At 38.3% G+C, this 16,939-nt stretch overlaps 1 long non-coding RNA gene across 1 annotated transcript in view; it reads right to left on the reverse strand.

The window, feature by feature from the left end:
- Nucleotides 1-219: 219 nt before the first annotated feature.
- Nucleotides 220-16,939, reverse strand: part of LOC124267480 — a 73,074-nt gene continuing 56,354 nt past the window's right edge. The window contains exon 3 of the long non-coding RNA XR_006896038.1: nucleotides 220-659. This is a non-coding gene — a long non-coding RNA (uncharacterized LOC124267480). The remainder of the gene's footprint in view (nucleotides 660-16,939) is intronic.

The raw sequence follows: 16,939 nt of genomic DNA on the forward strand, positions 1-16,939 counted from the left end.
TTCTGTAATGATTTGATTACAGTGCCTATCTAATTTTGAATTCGTACTGACGTTTTTTTTGCTCTTGAGTATAGTTGGAATATTGCCGAGTGCCAATAAAAAACCTCATCCATGTCGCATGTTGCTCGTATTACTCTTAGGCTTGACATGTCCGAATAACACACAAGACACAGATGTTCAAAACCTGTTTGTCTGAAAACATTCTAACCAGGCTGATAAAGCAAATACAGCATCAGGAAATCTTTGATGTCACGAAAGAGGTTTACCAAAGCTGATTACCTTCGTCTTGTGGAAAACGAATATGTTTTTCTATCACAAGGGGTAATCATTCTGGAAGGTCACACATTGGCATCGCGACATGAGTCATGTAGTTTGCCAGACACCACACAAACCCAGACGTGTCCAAGAAAAGATCGTGAAATAACTGTATATATAATCCAGAGTGGTGGTTTATAAGTACGCAGACATACAACACCCGATAACAAGCCTTTGAGGTGGCATTGAAACTCGCCAGCCACACGCTTCCTGTTGAAGTCCTTTTGGTGATGTAATCCAATCTGGCCCTGTTAATGTACTGTTTCCACAGCATCCTACACTAGCAAACACAGGAACCGACTCAACGGCCGTCTGGATCAGGTCAGGTCAATGAAAACATGACACTGAAATGGAACAGAAATAAAACTTCATCTGAGATAAGGGCTTTTGGCATCTCACTATGGCCTGTCTGGACCTCGATCAAATCGGGTACGTTGACAGAGTAACGAATTTGATTTCTTTATGTGTTTAATGCTGTAATGGCAATAACATATGGAAACACACATTAACCACATATTATTATCTGATTTGGTCCTCGAGTAATGTGAACCTACATTTGATTACAGTCAAGTCAGTCAATTCGTGGCTAGGCCGAGAATGCATAAGAGAAGTAGGGTGAGATCAGGGTAGCCTGGCTTAACCGTTCTTTGTTTCTATGGTTGATGCTACATTATTATCCTTGTCCCTCAGCTCCATACCTTTACTCGTCAGTATGGATTTTCCTCTCACATTGAACTGATTCCCAGTAACTAAATGACAGACGATTGAAACCAGTTCGTTCATTCACTTACGAAAATTACCTGTATTCAGTTGCTTCCCTGAAGAAACCAATGACCCAGATTCGTCCTAAGAATATTTTTCTTGGTGAGTGAGTGACTAAGTATGGTTTTACGCCGCTTTCAGCAATACTGCAGCAATATCACGGCAGGGGACACCAGAAATAGGCTTCATACATTGTACTCATGTGGGGCATCGAACCTGAGTGTGGCGTTACAAGCGAACGCTTTAACCACTAGGCTAACCCATAGACCCTTTTCTTGGTCTGTCAACACCACACCAGTACTGTGGATTTTGCCGTAATGTTGAACGTCAAATATATTAATAAATGGCTTTATCACATCAGTCTTTTTCCCCACATGAAGCTGATGTACCATGGTGTAACTGGAATAGTGTTGAGAACGGCTGGTAGACACTCATCTAAACACTGGCAACAATTAACAGCAGTCATGAACTTGAAGTGTCAATTTTAATACCACTCTACAAGGAGCAATCATGTTTTAGTGGCACAGATGTGTCTCCTTAAATTGACAGCTCTTGTACACGTATAGGGATTGTTGTAGTAGTATAATAAAACTCATTATAAGGATGCAACTCACTACCAATCATTCCAGTCTATTCATGGGAATAAAAAATAAATTCTAAATGACACTCCAGTTGGAGCAGATTTATCGAGCGTGTATCCCTTGGATTGAAAACAATTATATTTGAAATGCTTAAAATGTGTTCATTTAGGTAGGGTTCCCAACAGTCTCTCTTTGGACGTGTTATTAGAATTACGTATGAATCTTGACAATATAATTCTTTGCGAACACTGAGCCACTTTAACTAGAAAATGATTTATGCTGCTTCAGGCAAAATTGCGTTTTTGACACAATTATATCTCCACTTATCTACTTTGTAACATGGCATAGGAATTGAGAATTTAACGTTGTAAAATTAGCCACAGATATTCACTTTTTACAAAGAGTCCGCATAGACAAACTATGACGGAGTGCCTTGATGTAGATGGTTCTAATTGTTATCCAGCATTATTCTACTATCATTCATTGCAACTCTGACAACACACGAGTTTTTCATCCAGCTCTGATATTCTTTCGCGCATGTCTAAGTAGAATAGTACAGTGAAACCTGTCTAAACCGGCAAACCCACGGGACCGAAATAAGATGCCGGTTTAGACAGGTTGCCGGATTAGACAGTGACGATCATTTTCCAACATGGCTGCCATTTACACTCGTCAATCTCTCAATCTAGAGAGGAGTGTATTGGATTAAGGGGACCCTGATTGGACTGCTCATACCCATGCCGGCTGAGAGCGTTTGATTCATCGCGCAATCACTACTTGCTGTTTATTTAGCGTGCCAAGAGGATTAATTAGTTGTATTGGATTATGGGTCCTTGATTGGACTGCTCATACCCATACCGGTTTAGACAGTGTTAATTACAGTTAAAATTGCTTGTTGGGACCGGAAAGTCGTGCCGGAATACGGAATATATAGGTTGCTGATTGGACAATGTTTAAATGATCATAATATCGTTGTAAAATGGCGGGACCAAAATTTTGCGCCGGTATTTACACTGTGCCGGATTGGACATGTGCCGGTGTTCGCAGGTTTCACTGTACGACATTGGCTTTATCTAACCTTTCTGGATGTTGTCCGCCAGTATGCAAGGATTGTTTGAAAGCACAGAAAACTGATGAGATTACCTTGCCATCTCGTCGTTAGGTTCGGACATTTCACAGCTATCCTTTGTATAACGTGTTCCAGCAAAACGTTTTTATCATGTTTCAAGGTCTTTGACAGACAGAAGCTAACAAATCACAGGCGCCGCAGTGTGAATGATATGATTTAGAAGAATTTTAAAGTGATAAGTTCGTTTACAATTGTATTATGTTTAGTTCAATATTTCAAGTAATCAATGTTCACAAACTTTATAGTGGTTTTTGAAGTACACTTTCACGGTGCCACGGTGTCTACAACACATATCTCAATCCGGAAGACGTGGCTGCATATTATGATTATTGATCACCCTGTTAACAAGCATGTCCTTCCATTGAAATTTCCTAATTTACATCTTTCTCTGGATTTAACTACATCACGCTTTCATGATAGAAGATTTCAAACGAGACAATTTGAAGAAATTACTTGAAGAAATAGCTGTTGGGCCACGGGGTTCCTACCAGGCTGTAGTGACCTCCCTGGTGAGCTCTTCTGCTCATTTGTTACCATTGTGAAAAGTCGTGGATGAAATCGCACCGACACATTAGGGTCTCGGGGTGTCCTAAGAGACCAATTGTTTAATATTGTATCGGAGGTGTGGAATTTTTGTTGGCATCAGAATATTTTATGTCTTACTGCCTCGAAAAGTTCACATTGGTGTCATTTAAAAGATCACATTCTGACATCAATCATGAAAACTGGTTTTTTCAAACATTAAATAGTCAAACCTCGCAAACGACGTGATGAGATACCATTGACAATATTTAAGCAGCTCCAGCCTGTGGTGGATACTTGTCACGACTATTTAAGAGAGCTTCCTATGGCTCTTGTTCAACATTCAAAGATTTTGTTGAAGTCTTGTGACGAAGAATTGGAAAATTTGACTTAATGTCAAAAACGATAAGGATGCAAGTCCCTTTTTGGATACATGCCATTTGTTTTTGTGCTCTATTTCAGTTAAACAGTTGACGTGCCTCTGAATGTGTTTGTGATGAGGGCCACCGGCTCAGGTAACATTCCCCGTTCACCAGGTATCATCACATGCTTATAATATTGTCAGAATCGAAGAATAGTGCTTGTGGCCGATATTGTTTTGGTAATAGCATTGCTATTTTTTGCAGCTTATCTTTGCACAGGTTGGAGATATGTCATGATGTTTTTGTTCGCCATTTGAATGGAGTTTGCAGTAGTTTGAAAGGGAAGGGAAAATTGATAAGTGACTTACTTCCCCCAAAATACACATTCGAGTTGTCCTGACAATCCTGTTTTCTATTGTACACACGTACAAGGCAGATCTACATGCTTTAGTGCTGTTGAGTCACATGAGTCACACAATATGTGGTCGCGGTAACAAAAAGCATCGATCAACCCATTGCTGATGGTAAGGGGACTCGATTGGATCCCGAGGTTAGTGGACATCTATATATTTCTATGACAAGCATGGAATGCTGGGGGCCATGTGGATCGTGGTCTCTCGCTCATTCCCATGACCAATCTGGGAACAATGACAACATCCTGGTCTTTTGTAGAATGTTTTTAAAATAAATGTTCACCGATTGTTATTTACTCCTCCAAAACATTTTTACGATTCCGGAAGAAGGCCAATTTTGTCAGAAATAGTTGAAATATCTTACTGGTATTGCTTTGTAACCCATAACCCAGGGATTCCACTGAGAAGAAAGTAGACCTTCTACTAATGGTTCCACCTTGTACTTGAACATGGGAGAAACTTGATACTGGAGTGAAACATAAAACCACAACAATTTGACGCTGGGTAATAATACTCTGAAGCAATTTCCCCACAAACATTCTTGATGGCCATGTTGCAGCTTTATTGTTTGAAACATAGACGTTTTACTGTACGCTTAGGAAAGAAGAACATATATGCTCTCAACGTTGTAACAAAGCCATATATCGGAAAGGCTATAAACATAGTGAATTGCCCTGCTGATAAAATATAGAATGTATTATGCACTAAATGTCAGTAGTATATATAGGGTGTGTTCTGATGAACACGATTATGTGTCACAGGCTGACTGTTGGGGCATTAAATTGTGTATCTTAATAATTTCATGCTGAATATGCGTTTTTCTTGTAAATATACGATAACTCTGAATCTGAGAATGCTTTTGATGAGCAGAATGTATCGTGAATCGATGCATCCTTATTTCTTGGTTACTCAGCATTAGTCATATTAATGTCATTGTGTATATTGATGTAGGTGAGTGTTTCAGTACAAATACACTGCCAAATACAACATAAAAGCAGTGATTTTAATAATACAGACAGTGATTTTTAAAATATTTTTATTGTCGGAGATTATGCTGTTTTAAAAACAATATTTTTATTTTAACGTTTATATTTCCCAGTACATGTTTACATGACATTATAATTATGAATAGATGTTCACATATACAAGGCATACATAAATAGATAGTATTTACAGGTTTGGCAAAGGGTCTTAGTCGGTGTTACATTGACCATTCTTTCTCTGCAGATATTACATATAGATAAGGCATAACTACATAATACATAAGTAGGCATCGGTACATAATGTTGTTTCGTATTGTATATGAATTACAACTTGTGTATGTTTGACTGCCTCTGGTAACATGCAAGGTATAAATCATTTAACATTACCCATTATTTCTCAAAAGATGTTTACATATACATAACTATACATACTACAGTGTATGAAAACGTCTACTGCATGTTTGACTGTTTCTAAACACCTGCAAGGCATAAATCATATTTACATTAAAGTGTACTCTTTAAGGTTTAGAATAAAATATTGAGCTACAAGCTAAAAATAGCGTGTGGAAAGAGGACCAAAATTTATAAAATTTGGACTGATTGTTGTTTGTAAAGGTGAAGAATTTCCATGCTTTATAGTAACTCAATATTTCTTTTTGGATGCTTTTAAAATGAGGTTTTCTCCCTTTTCTGCTCATATTGTAAATATTTTGTTTCGCCATGAGACAAATGGCATTAAGTGGATTATTGTTTCTCCCCTTAGAACCAAAAATAATATTTTCTGGTGTTAAGTGAATGTATCCTTCAGCAAACCTTTGTAACCATTTAGCCATCTCTTTCCACACTTTGCTTGAATGGGTACAATCGCATAATAAGTGTATAACACTCTCAGGCACCTGTTTACAAAACGAACACATAGGTGAATCAATGTAACCAATCTTATGCAAGTGATTATTAGTTGTCAAAATATTCTGAGGTTATCTTGTACTGAAACCATTTTAGATTGACGCCTTGAGTACATCGATTAGCCATCAAATTAATGTTTTTCCATTTGTTCTGTTGAAGGTCTTTATTCAATATTTCTTCCCATTTTAATTGGCCGTTTGTTTTATTACAGCAAAACTGACTAATGTGTTATATAACTGTTTGCTACTTCCTATTTTGGAGATGATATAGGGTAAAGTAAGTAGGCAAGTATGTTCTCCACATGTTTTTGCTCTTTTAAGTCCTTGGTATGTAAGAAAATCAACATCTATATCATATTTGTAATTCAGTTCTTCCAAAGACAGTATATTACCGTCCACATTTACTATATTTCTCAAGTATATAATTCCCTTTTCTTCCAAGTTCCTGTGATAGACTGTTTTGCCACCGATCAAAATATTGTTAATGTGCCAAAGTGATTGATTCAGGACCTCTGTATTATTAATTTCATTCTGATAACAATTTGTTAGATAGTCAGACCATACCTCCACAACCTCCCTCGAGAATCTATCTGAAACATTGGGTACCACACATTTTTGGGATTTTATAATATTTTTTACTATTGGAATATTGAAACCTCCATATCCAACAATGGTAGTAGTAACCTTTCTTTTCATTTTATCCTTCTTGCTCCTCCAAATAAAGTTAAAGCATTTCTTCTGAAAATATTGAATCGTATCATCTGAAGGGCTTGGTGTAGATGAGAAGAGATGATTTAATTTTGACAGTAGTAGTGATTTCAGCACAACATTTCTTCCCATAGGTGTTAACAATCTTAATTCCCAAGTTTTCATCTCTCTCTCAATCTTCTCAAACTTGTCAGAATAATTAATGTCTACCATAGATTCTAGATCAACATCCAGTTTCATACCTAGTAGATTAAACTCTGATTGTGACCAATCTAGATTATACTCCTTGCAAAGCTTGTACCTTGACCTATTTTGGATCCTATCCATATTAGTCTTGTCTTTTCAGTATTAACTTTATGTCCAGAAAACCTTGCAAAAACAGTTAAGACATTAAGCGCTGCATAGAGACCCTTTTCAGTACCATCTAGTGTTAGTGAAGTATCGTCAATACAGGCAGTGATGGTAACATTCACCTAACCGCAACAGTGATCAAGCTTCCAAAATAGGCCAAGGATGAGATTCCAGGGTTAAAGTGATCAACTGCTGGTCTTCTTGTAATGTAAGACGTTATGTGAGATGAATGAAGCTAAGGTATGCAGTATATACATGTTGTATCTGTTCTGGAACGTTATATAACATTCTGGGTTGGACTATTCTGTAAAGGCCCATGTGGTAGTTGATAATTATAGTACAGTCTAGATCTCTATGTCTAAATATAGCACAAGTCTATGTATATCACGCCACCGTCCCCAACGGAATGTCATCAGATGTCACACACCTGAATGAATAACAATGCCATTGTATATATAATCCATATGGATGGTTTATAGGTATGCAGAAATACAAGGCCCGGTAATAGATGCAAATGTCTCAACGATGTGCAGATGTGCCTGCCTTAACCGTTCCCTCATCCAGTTTATTTTCCTAGTCCAGTGCCTGACCCTGTTATGATCCTTGTTCTGACAGAGTTATACCCGTTTTACAAAATACCTGATGGGTGAAACAAACCCCATCATTAACTCAGTGTAACTGACTGTGCACAGTGTCTTTCCAATGGCATGATGACCACCTCCGTGCTGAGTGGCTAGAGCGTCCGCCCGGAGAGCGGAAGGTCGCGGGTTCGATCCCCGACCGCGTCATACCAAAAGAAGTTAAAATATGGTACTTGTTGGTCCCTGCCTAGCGCTCGGCATTAATGGGTACAGAAAGGACGGGTCGGCTCGGAGTCAGTATACTGTGTCTGAGTGGGGTATTCATGCTTCACTGCGGCATGGTATCTCAGTGAGCTAGCACTATAAAACCAGCTTCAGTCTGGGCTAGTACAAGCAGCCGCACATACACATACATACGCATGCACGTCGTCATATGAGCGAAATATTCTCAAGCACAACGTTAAACCCAATTTCACCTCACCTCACCTCCAGTGGCGTGCAAGGAACTTGTGATCGTTAACACTCCAGCATTCGCACATATTATTAATTGTTTTTGGTTTGCCGACAGCAAACCTGTACTCGTGGATTTTACCATAATGTTGAACGTCAAAAGGCTTGACCACGTCGGCCCTTTCTTCACACGAAGCTGTTTACCATAGTGTAACCAGAATAGTGTTGAAAGCAACTGACTGACACTAATTTTAACACTGGCTACAATCAGCTGGATACAATCATAGTTGAAGTGTGCATTTTGATACAACTCTACAACGAACAGTTTCGTTTTAGTAACACCAATGTGTCTGGTTAAAATGACAGCTCTTGAAATAACAACATAACTCATAAAGTATAGAGTCAAACCAGTCTATTTATGGAAAAAACCCAAAACAAACTCTTAAGGGGAGTCGGAACAGATTTATGGAACCTTGATTGGAAAAGTTTTCGTTAAAATACTTGAAAGATGTTCATTTGGATGCATAAATTAAATAATAATAATAGTAAATTGTAAATAGTATTACTTTCTGATGTGCCTTGTAAACATTATAACTCTCCAATGTGCCCTGACGTCGTCGTACGGATGAATTAAAACTGATGCGATGATACAAAATAAAATTGTTTAATTCTTGTGTAATGCCGATACCAGCATTTTTTCCAGCTGGAAGTCTGTAAGTGACATCATGAGCATCAGTATGGGCAATTGGGAATAGAGTGAGTGAGTTTAGTTTTACGCCGCTTTTAGCAATATTCCAGCAATATCATGGCGGGGGACACCAGAAATGGGCTTCACACATTGTACCCATGTGGGGAATCGAACCTGGGTCTTCGGCGTGACGAGCGAACGCTTTAATCACTACTACCAGACCGCCCCGATTGAAAATCGATGACATGTGCCACCCAAATGATGGTGTCCGACCAACCGATCCCGTTTTACGTTTTACGACAAGTGTGGGTTGCTAAAGGACAAATCTAACCCGGATCTTTTCGAGTGGAAATACATACCAATCAACTGAAGGTTTTAATTTGTTTGAATTCCTTCAAGGGATATTTGCAGAGAAATGTCCGGGTCATACATGTCTGTTAGCACAATAAGCATAGTTATTCTTACAATACGTCATTAATCCAGAAATGAGTAGTACTACATGTAATTTATCGCGATACTATGTAGACATTTGTTTGTTGTGGCTGCTGCGGACCTGTTGGAATGGTTGAAAAATATTCCCAGTCGTCACGGCAACTGTGTTTTTGCAAATATCTTTTTACACATAAAAGTTAATTTGCGCAAGTTATCCAAACTACCATCCACAAAATTTCTTAATTGTTTAAAGAACTTTGTCCTCCACATTGACAGTTAAATTAAACGTTTTTTTATGTGTTTTTATTGTTTTCGAAAACAGCTTCTTACGCCTGGACCTAAATTGCGCAGGAAGATTAAAATGGATCTATCTATTGTCACGTGGTATTTTTTGTCATTTTTTTTCTTTCAATTCGTTGTCTTTCCAAGCGTTGGTGTTTGTTTGCAATGTTTATCTTTTTTATATATAATTGCAATAGTATGTAGTTAGTATTTGAGAACAGTAAGCAGTCGGAATAGTCAGAAATGTAGGTATCACATTAAATCAACACTTTATGAGGCATGATGCTGCACCCATGCATAAATAATGTTAAAAACTCTTTAGAAGTGCAAATGCTAAAATATGTATAAGTTAAAACCTTTAAAATATATGGCTGCATGGGAATTATAGCTATTGAATCAATAATTCATATAATCCGTCATTTACATGTAATTAATCGCGATAATATTTAGAAATTTGGCGGTTGCAGAGCATGAAGTTATGAACCTGACAAGAGTCACAACAACCAGTCTCCAAGGACTGTTCATTTGCAAATAGTTTTTACATATTAAAGTTACGTTTGGCACGATATCTAAAGATACCATCCACAGAAACACGATTACTCGGGCCACGTCGAAAATGATTACTTGTCAAAAGAACTTTTGCAACACATTGAACTTTTTCTCACGCGTGGATCTAAATTGTTGCAGAATGATTAAACATTGTTCCATCTATTGTCAGGAAAAAAGTATTTTAGGCCATTTTTTCCTTTTCACTTCGTCGGAATGTCAAGTGTAAGTTTTATTTGCTTAGTTTCTTTTATATAATTGCAAATTTTGTTAGGTTTTGAGAACAACAAGCTGTCGGAATAGTCGGAAAATGTAGTTACCCCATCAAATGATCACTTAATGCTCCTCTCATGTTTACATAATGTTATAAAGGACAATGTTGAAATGAAATACCTTTTACAAGTGCATATGCTAACATATTTATAAGCTAAACCTTTAAATTATTTGGCCGCTTAAGAAATTAGTTAGTAGCTTGTGATTAGCAGTCACACTTTATTACAATACACAAATATATATAAACATAAGAACAAAATATTATTACCACAGAGACTAAATGCATATTTAAAAAACAAACGACCATGCTGTATATACATTTCCATTGTGCATCCATAAAGGAAAGATCTCTGATATACACCACAATCCAAAACTAAAATTTCGTTGAAACGGATCGCAATCGGATTCTGAACAGATCCCGATTCGATTCAATTCTTACAAAGTACCGATTTCGATCGGGGAACGTTAGCTTTGAAGAGTAGAGTATTCCAACCTTCTATTACAATCCCCAGCAGCAAGTTTCTATTTTACTGAAAAGAATGCAAACAAAACCTTCAAAAACCAGTCCACGAATCCCTCGATGAAATTGATGGAAAGTTTTTTCTGTAAAGTTTAAAAAACCCTAATCGATGAGTATTCGAGTTTTTCATGAGCTTTCTTAGGTTCCCTTGGTATGAAAGATTAGTGGAAGAATGCTGTGAGGAAGAGGCTGATTTAACTCCTACTAGAACGATGCAGCTGCTCTAATTATATTTCAAGGCAAAATGAGATTGAACTAAACTTCTTCAGTTTTTAAATTCCTATGGATTTATTTACGTGTATGCACTAAGATTGCATAAAATATCGAATTGTGTGAAAATAAAAAAAAAATTCTGGAGAAGGATCTTGAAGAAGGTAAAGCTTGGGTGCATTTGTTGTCTAATTAACCCGAGTTGCCATTTGGTTTGTCTGCTAAAGCAAAATATATCGTACACAATAATTCTGCACTCAAACATTACACAAAAATGTCTATTTGCACCAGTTATAACGCGTTGATATACATTTTGAAAAGGGCAACAGACAAAGTAGGATTCTTCTTTTACAGAGTCACCGAAGTAATTACAGCGAGTTTATATAATGTTTGAAAAGGACAGCAGACAAAGTAGGATTCTTCTTTTACAGAGTCACCGAAGTAATTACAGCGAGTTTATATAAAGTTTGAAAAGGACAACAGACAAAGTAGCATGCTTCTTTTAAAAAGGCACTGAAGTAATAAAGTTATCTGACATAATTACTTCAGGGAAAATAGTATACTACTTTAGTGTTATTCTATTTTTGTGTGGACGTGAGATTGTGAAGCAGCTTCGTGGTACTGATGGCAAGATAAGGTATTTGTTTCACCGGAAAAACAAACTTACGTTTGAACAATTATAAACGAACTCACTAGATCAAGAACCAATCATTTCGTAATTTCTGTTTATTTCGGCAAGTACTGTAAGAATTTCACAACCCTGACGTTTGAACAATTAGAGACGATGAATTATTAAGCTCTAGAACCAACCAATTCTAACAACAAATATACATTTCAGAAAGTATCCCAATTGCTAAGATCGATGCTCATGCTGTTGGTCACTGGATTGTCTTGTCCAGACACGATTATTTACAGACCGACGCCAAATAGCTGGAATATTGCTGATTGCGACGTTAAACTACAGACCAACCAACCAATCATACCGACATACATGTGTTGGCCCGTATTGAGGATTCGATTCTGTGCTTCCTTGAACTTACATATACTATGTAACAAGGTTACGCTGTTTCCAGTAAGCACATTGAATTCTGTAAATAGAGTGTTTTTTTGGCAGTTTGATATACAGGTGAGTATTTGTATGTTGCCAAGTGGCAATAATACCTTGATAAAACCCTCCTACTTTTCGAAGAATTTCCCATGGCGGAACCAAATCTTTCTGATCAGAGCCACAGTCAGTACGTTGAATATTGATTCAGAGCCATGAGCTCTACCGCTAAACACAGTCAGCATATTTCAATCTGTAAAGGTGTGATTTGCTGCGGTTGTAAAAGCGTACCTTCTATATACTAGAGGCTGGAGCTATATTACATTTGTGGCATATATGAGACTGTGGAACCCGTGTTTAACCTTACTGGCCTGTACACGTTCAGAGCATGTGATAAACCAGATATTAAAAACTCCGTTTGGGAAGGCATGAATATGACTGAACAAAGGCAGAATGGGCAATCAGGATATGATAGCGGGTTTCCCGTGGCTTTGTTATGGATCGAAATATACATGTCAATGACGCAAAAACAGCATTATTCAGCCTCCTGATGACACTAGTTGGTCCAACTTACTCTAACATTTCGAATGATGGTACTAGGGAAATTGTCTGCTGATTAAAACACATACAGAAATTATGTATGTGCAAATCTGCACCTGTTTCATGAACTTCAAAAGTGCAGTAACATCACGTTGTGGGATGTGGCTAGTTATCACTGTTACCTTTACACCTAGGGGGCCCACTGCACAAAATGAGCGTAGCGCTAAGGGGATCGTAACTCCCATACCTTAACAAAGACTTACGACTGTCGTAGCGCTAAGGGGATCGTAACTTCCATACTCTAACATACACTTACGACTGTCGTAGCGCTAAGGGGATCGTAACTTCCATACTCTAACATAGACTTACGACTGTCGTAGCGCTAAGGGGATCGTAACTCCCATACTCTAACATAACATAGACTTACTCTAACGACTGTCGCTAAAGGGATCGTAACTTCCATACTTTAACGCTAAGGGATCGTAACTTCCATACTCTAACATAGACTTACGACTGTCGTAGCGCTAATGGGATCGTAACTCCCATACTCTAACATAGACTTACGACTGTCGTAGCGCTAAGGGGATCGTAACTTCCAATACTCTAACAAAGACTTACGACTGTCGTAGCGCTAAGGGGATCGTAACTTCCATACTCTAACATAGACTTACGACTGTCGTAGCGCTAAGGGGATCGTAACTCCCATACTCTAACATAGAATTACGACTGTCGTAGCGCTAAGGGGATCGTAACTCCCATACTCTAACATAGACTTACGACTGTCGTAGCTAAGGGGATCGTAACGTCCATACTTTAACATAGACTTACGACTGTCGTAGCGCTAAGGGGATCGTAACGTCCATACTTTAACATAGACTTACGACTGTCGTAGCGCTAAGGGGATCGTAACTTCAATACTCTAACATAGACTTACGACTGTCGTAGCGCTAAGAGGATCGTAACTTCCATACTCTAACATAGACTTACGACTATCGTAAGGAGGATCGTAACTTCCATACTCTAACATAGACTTACGACTGTCGTAGTGCTACGGTAATTGTATGAGGACATTAACCGCCATGGGATCTATGCAATCTTCAGTTTGAGATAATTTATAAAATTAAATCGCGTATAAACTAGAGAACCCCAATGATAGAGGATATATTCTTGCAATATTTTCCAATATCATGCTAAAAGTTAGTATTCGTATTATTTGTTCCGGACAATATTTTCTATTACCTGAAACATTTGCTAAGCTCCTCCTTTGGAAACTAAATTGTCTTGAGTAAGTATTATACCGCTTTCAGCAATGTTTCAGCAATGTTCCAGCAATATTACGACAGGGGACACCAGAAATGGGCTTCATACATAATAATTCTAACCAAATGGGGAATCGAACCAAGGTCGGCGTGACGAGCGGACGCTTTAACCATTAGGCTACCCCACCGTACCGGGAAAATATTATATCACTCCAGCTCAGCTCTTCATGCCAGTCTTTACTTTCTTCATGCCAGTCTTTACTTGTAAGCTGGTGTGAATGGACAATTGTGCTGTCATGACCTTCCCCGCTTTCTATGTGTACAATCGTAATGAAATGAAAGTCATCCTCATCTACTTGAGGAGGAGGCAGCTGGGAACTAGAAACTCAAGTGAACTCTGCTGATACACACAGTTGACTTGCATCGTTAGTAACCTTGCTGAATAAGACTTAATTCCAAGCAACGGTGGCAAATCGCATTACGAAACCATCCTCAAAGAAGTTAACAAAGTGCCCTTCTCCCTGATCAACAATGAAACTTATAAAGACAGATAGACAAACAAAAAGAGAAAGAAATGTGCATATATAAAACCAAAAGAAACCTAAAAATGTATACAAAATAACTTTAGTCGTCCATTTCATGCTTTAAAACCATTTTGCAATTGCCACTATACTCAAAAGTACATAAACTGTTATCCATATAAAAACATTCCAATCACATGTGTCATTAAACCGTTATATATTATTTGTTATTATCTCCATAAATATATATTTGTTACATTCTTAAAAAGTGTCTTGAAACAATCCATGACTATCTTTTCTGAGTATACACATTGGGTAAATTCGAAAAAAACCCACTCAATCTGTAATGCAACAATCCAATTCTGTGAGCAACAATTCTGTGAGCAAGACACATCATTAAACACAACATGGGTGTCGAAAACGAGCATGCACTGGGTCCAAGCACTTTGAAGCCTTACAAGAGCAGTGCCCTATATACAACCAAGTATCCTTGAGTGGGGAGATTTCCCTAATGAGCTGTCAGTGTTAATGAATTCCAGTACGAGGGATCCTTATAGTGCAGTGCCGGTCCAACATGGGAGTGGTGGTTTTCAAGGGAACAACATTAAACTCGTTAGTGGAAATAATATTATCCCAATACAGAAAAAATTTACTACTGTGGTTGTATACTGTGGTTGAAACCAAGTCTTGGAAAAACATCATTACAATACCACGTTGAATTTGAAACATTTTCATTCCAAAACATTTCCTTTCCTTCAATCATATATTTCAAAATGTATCAGCCACACGCATATTGTGTAAACATACAGTGAAAGTGTGTATACCTGAATATGGGTGGGAAGGTGGATTTTGTACACCCCATATGTCACAGAGATCTACAATCACACGCAAGCGATATACGAGAATCGTGCATTGGACTTTCCTTCTGGTGGAGCTGTCCTTAGATGTTGTAAACAATATTTTGCTTATGTATGTATGTATGTATGTATGTATGTGTGTGTGCGTGCGTGCGTGCGTGCGTGCGTGCGTGCGTGCGTGCGTGCGTGTGCGCGCACACGCGTACGTTAGGTGTGTCTTGAAATCAAATGTGTTACATATTCACACACCTTCGTATTCATATGCCAAAAGAACTTCGGTTTTAGTGAGTGAGTAAATGAGTTTAATTTTACGCCGCTTTTAGCAATATTCGTGCAATATCACGGCGGGCGACACCAGAAATGGGCTTCACACATAATACCTATGTGGGGCTCGAACCCGTGTCTTCGGCGTGACGAGCGAACGCTTTGACCACTAGGCTACCACCGCCCCAATTTCTGTTTGAAGTGAATGCTGTTACATTATATGTCATTATCAATGTTTACAGATGAGGTGTTCAGGTTTAAAAATTGCTCGGTTGTGTGGGAGGTCCAATGCAAATGGACGTTCAGCGCCAACGGACTTACATGTAATGGGGTGGGTGTTCAGATTGTTTGCATTTTAAAAGAAAATTCCTCCTGAAATTACGTAATTCAGAGAGTTATAAATGTTAATCGGTTTTCAACAGCTTGAGTAGTTATGTCAAAACAAAAAGATAACTCCCAGTCTGCCTGTCCAGGAATTGTGTGATGTATAATGCCTGTGGACTGTTTGACATTCGTTGATGTGAGAATTTATATAAAAACTGGAAATGGGATGAGAGCAAAAATACAAACGCTGTCAAATTTCTACTTTATGAAGCTGAAAATAAGTCGCCGAACCACTGGCCATTAAACATACATGTATCTATAATGCATGCGTTTAAACCGTCACCGACTGAGTGTAGAATATCCCGGTATCAAGTGTAGAATAGCTATCAGGTTTAATGCAAGGATTATAGCTATTAAGAAACCTATGTGTTGAAATGATCACAACATCAAGGCAGGAATAGGCTTTCAAGAAGTTTCATGGTAGACATGTTGAGGACAATTAAACAAGTTTCCACTTTGACGCATCGGTGATAAAAGTAGTACTTCCGTATTTCTACTTCTTCTTGCTCTCGGTTACACACGCACGGTCCCTGCCCGGTCCTCGTATCTCAACCTACACCTCAGAGTTGTGTTTTATGCTCTGCATCAGATCCATCACCATCGAATATCCATTTCATGTTTGAATCATTTTCTGTCACCATCAATCATGGGTGTACATGTTCTATAACCTCCAGTTATTTGCTTGCTGGTACGTGTTTTGAATGAAATTCTGGAAATTTGGACATTTTAAAAAGAACGCATTTAGTGACGGCGTTTCATTTACAACATTTATAGAAGCGATGCAGATGTCCGTGGAACTCTATCCACACTTACATACAAAGTCCAGGTGTAAACTGTTGAGTTGGAAGTGAAGTGAGATTGGGTTAACGTCGTGCTTGAGAATATTTCGCTCATATGACGACGTGCATGCGTGTGTACGTGTATGTGCGGCTGCTTGTACTAGCCAAGACTTAAGCTGGTTTTATAGTGCTAGCCCACTGAGATACCATGCCGCAGTGAAGCATGAATACCCCACTCAGACACATTTTACTGACTCCGAGCCGACCAGTCCTTGTT

Source organism: Haliotis rubra, unplaced genomic scaffold (assembly GCF_003918875.1).
Source record: "Haliotis rubra isolate DU_JTF1 unplaced genomic scaffold, ASM391887v1 Scf1314, whole genome shotgun sequence".
In the NCBI taxonomy this organism is placed as follows: domain Eukaryota; kingdom Metazoa; phylum Mollusca; class Gastropoda; order Lepetellida; family Haliotidae; genus Haliotis; species Haliotis rubra.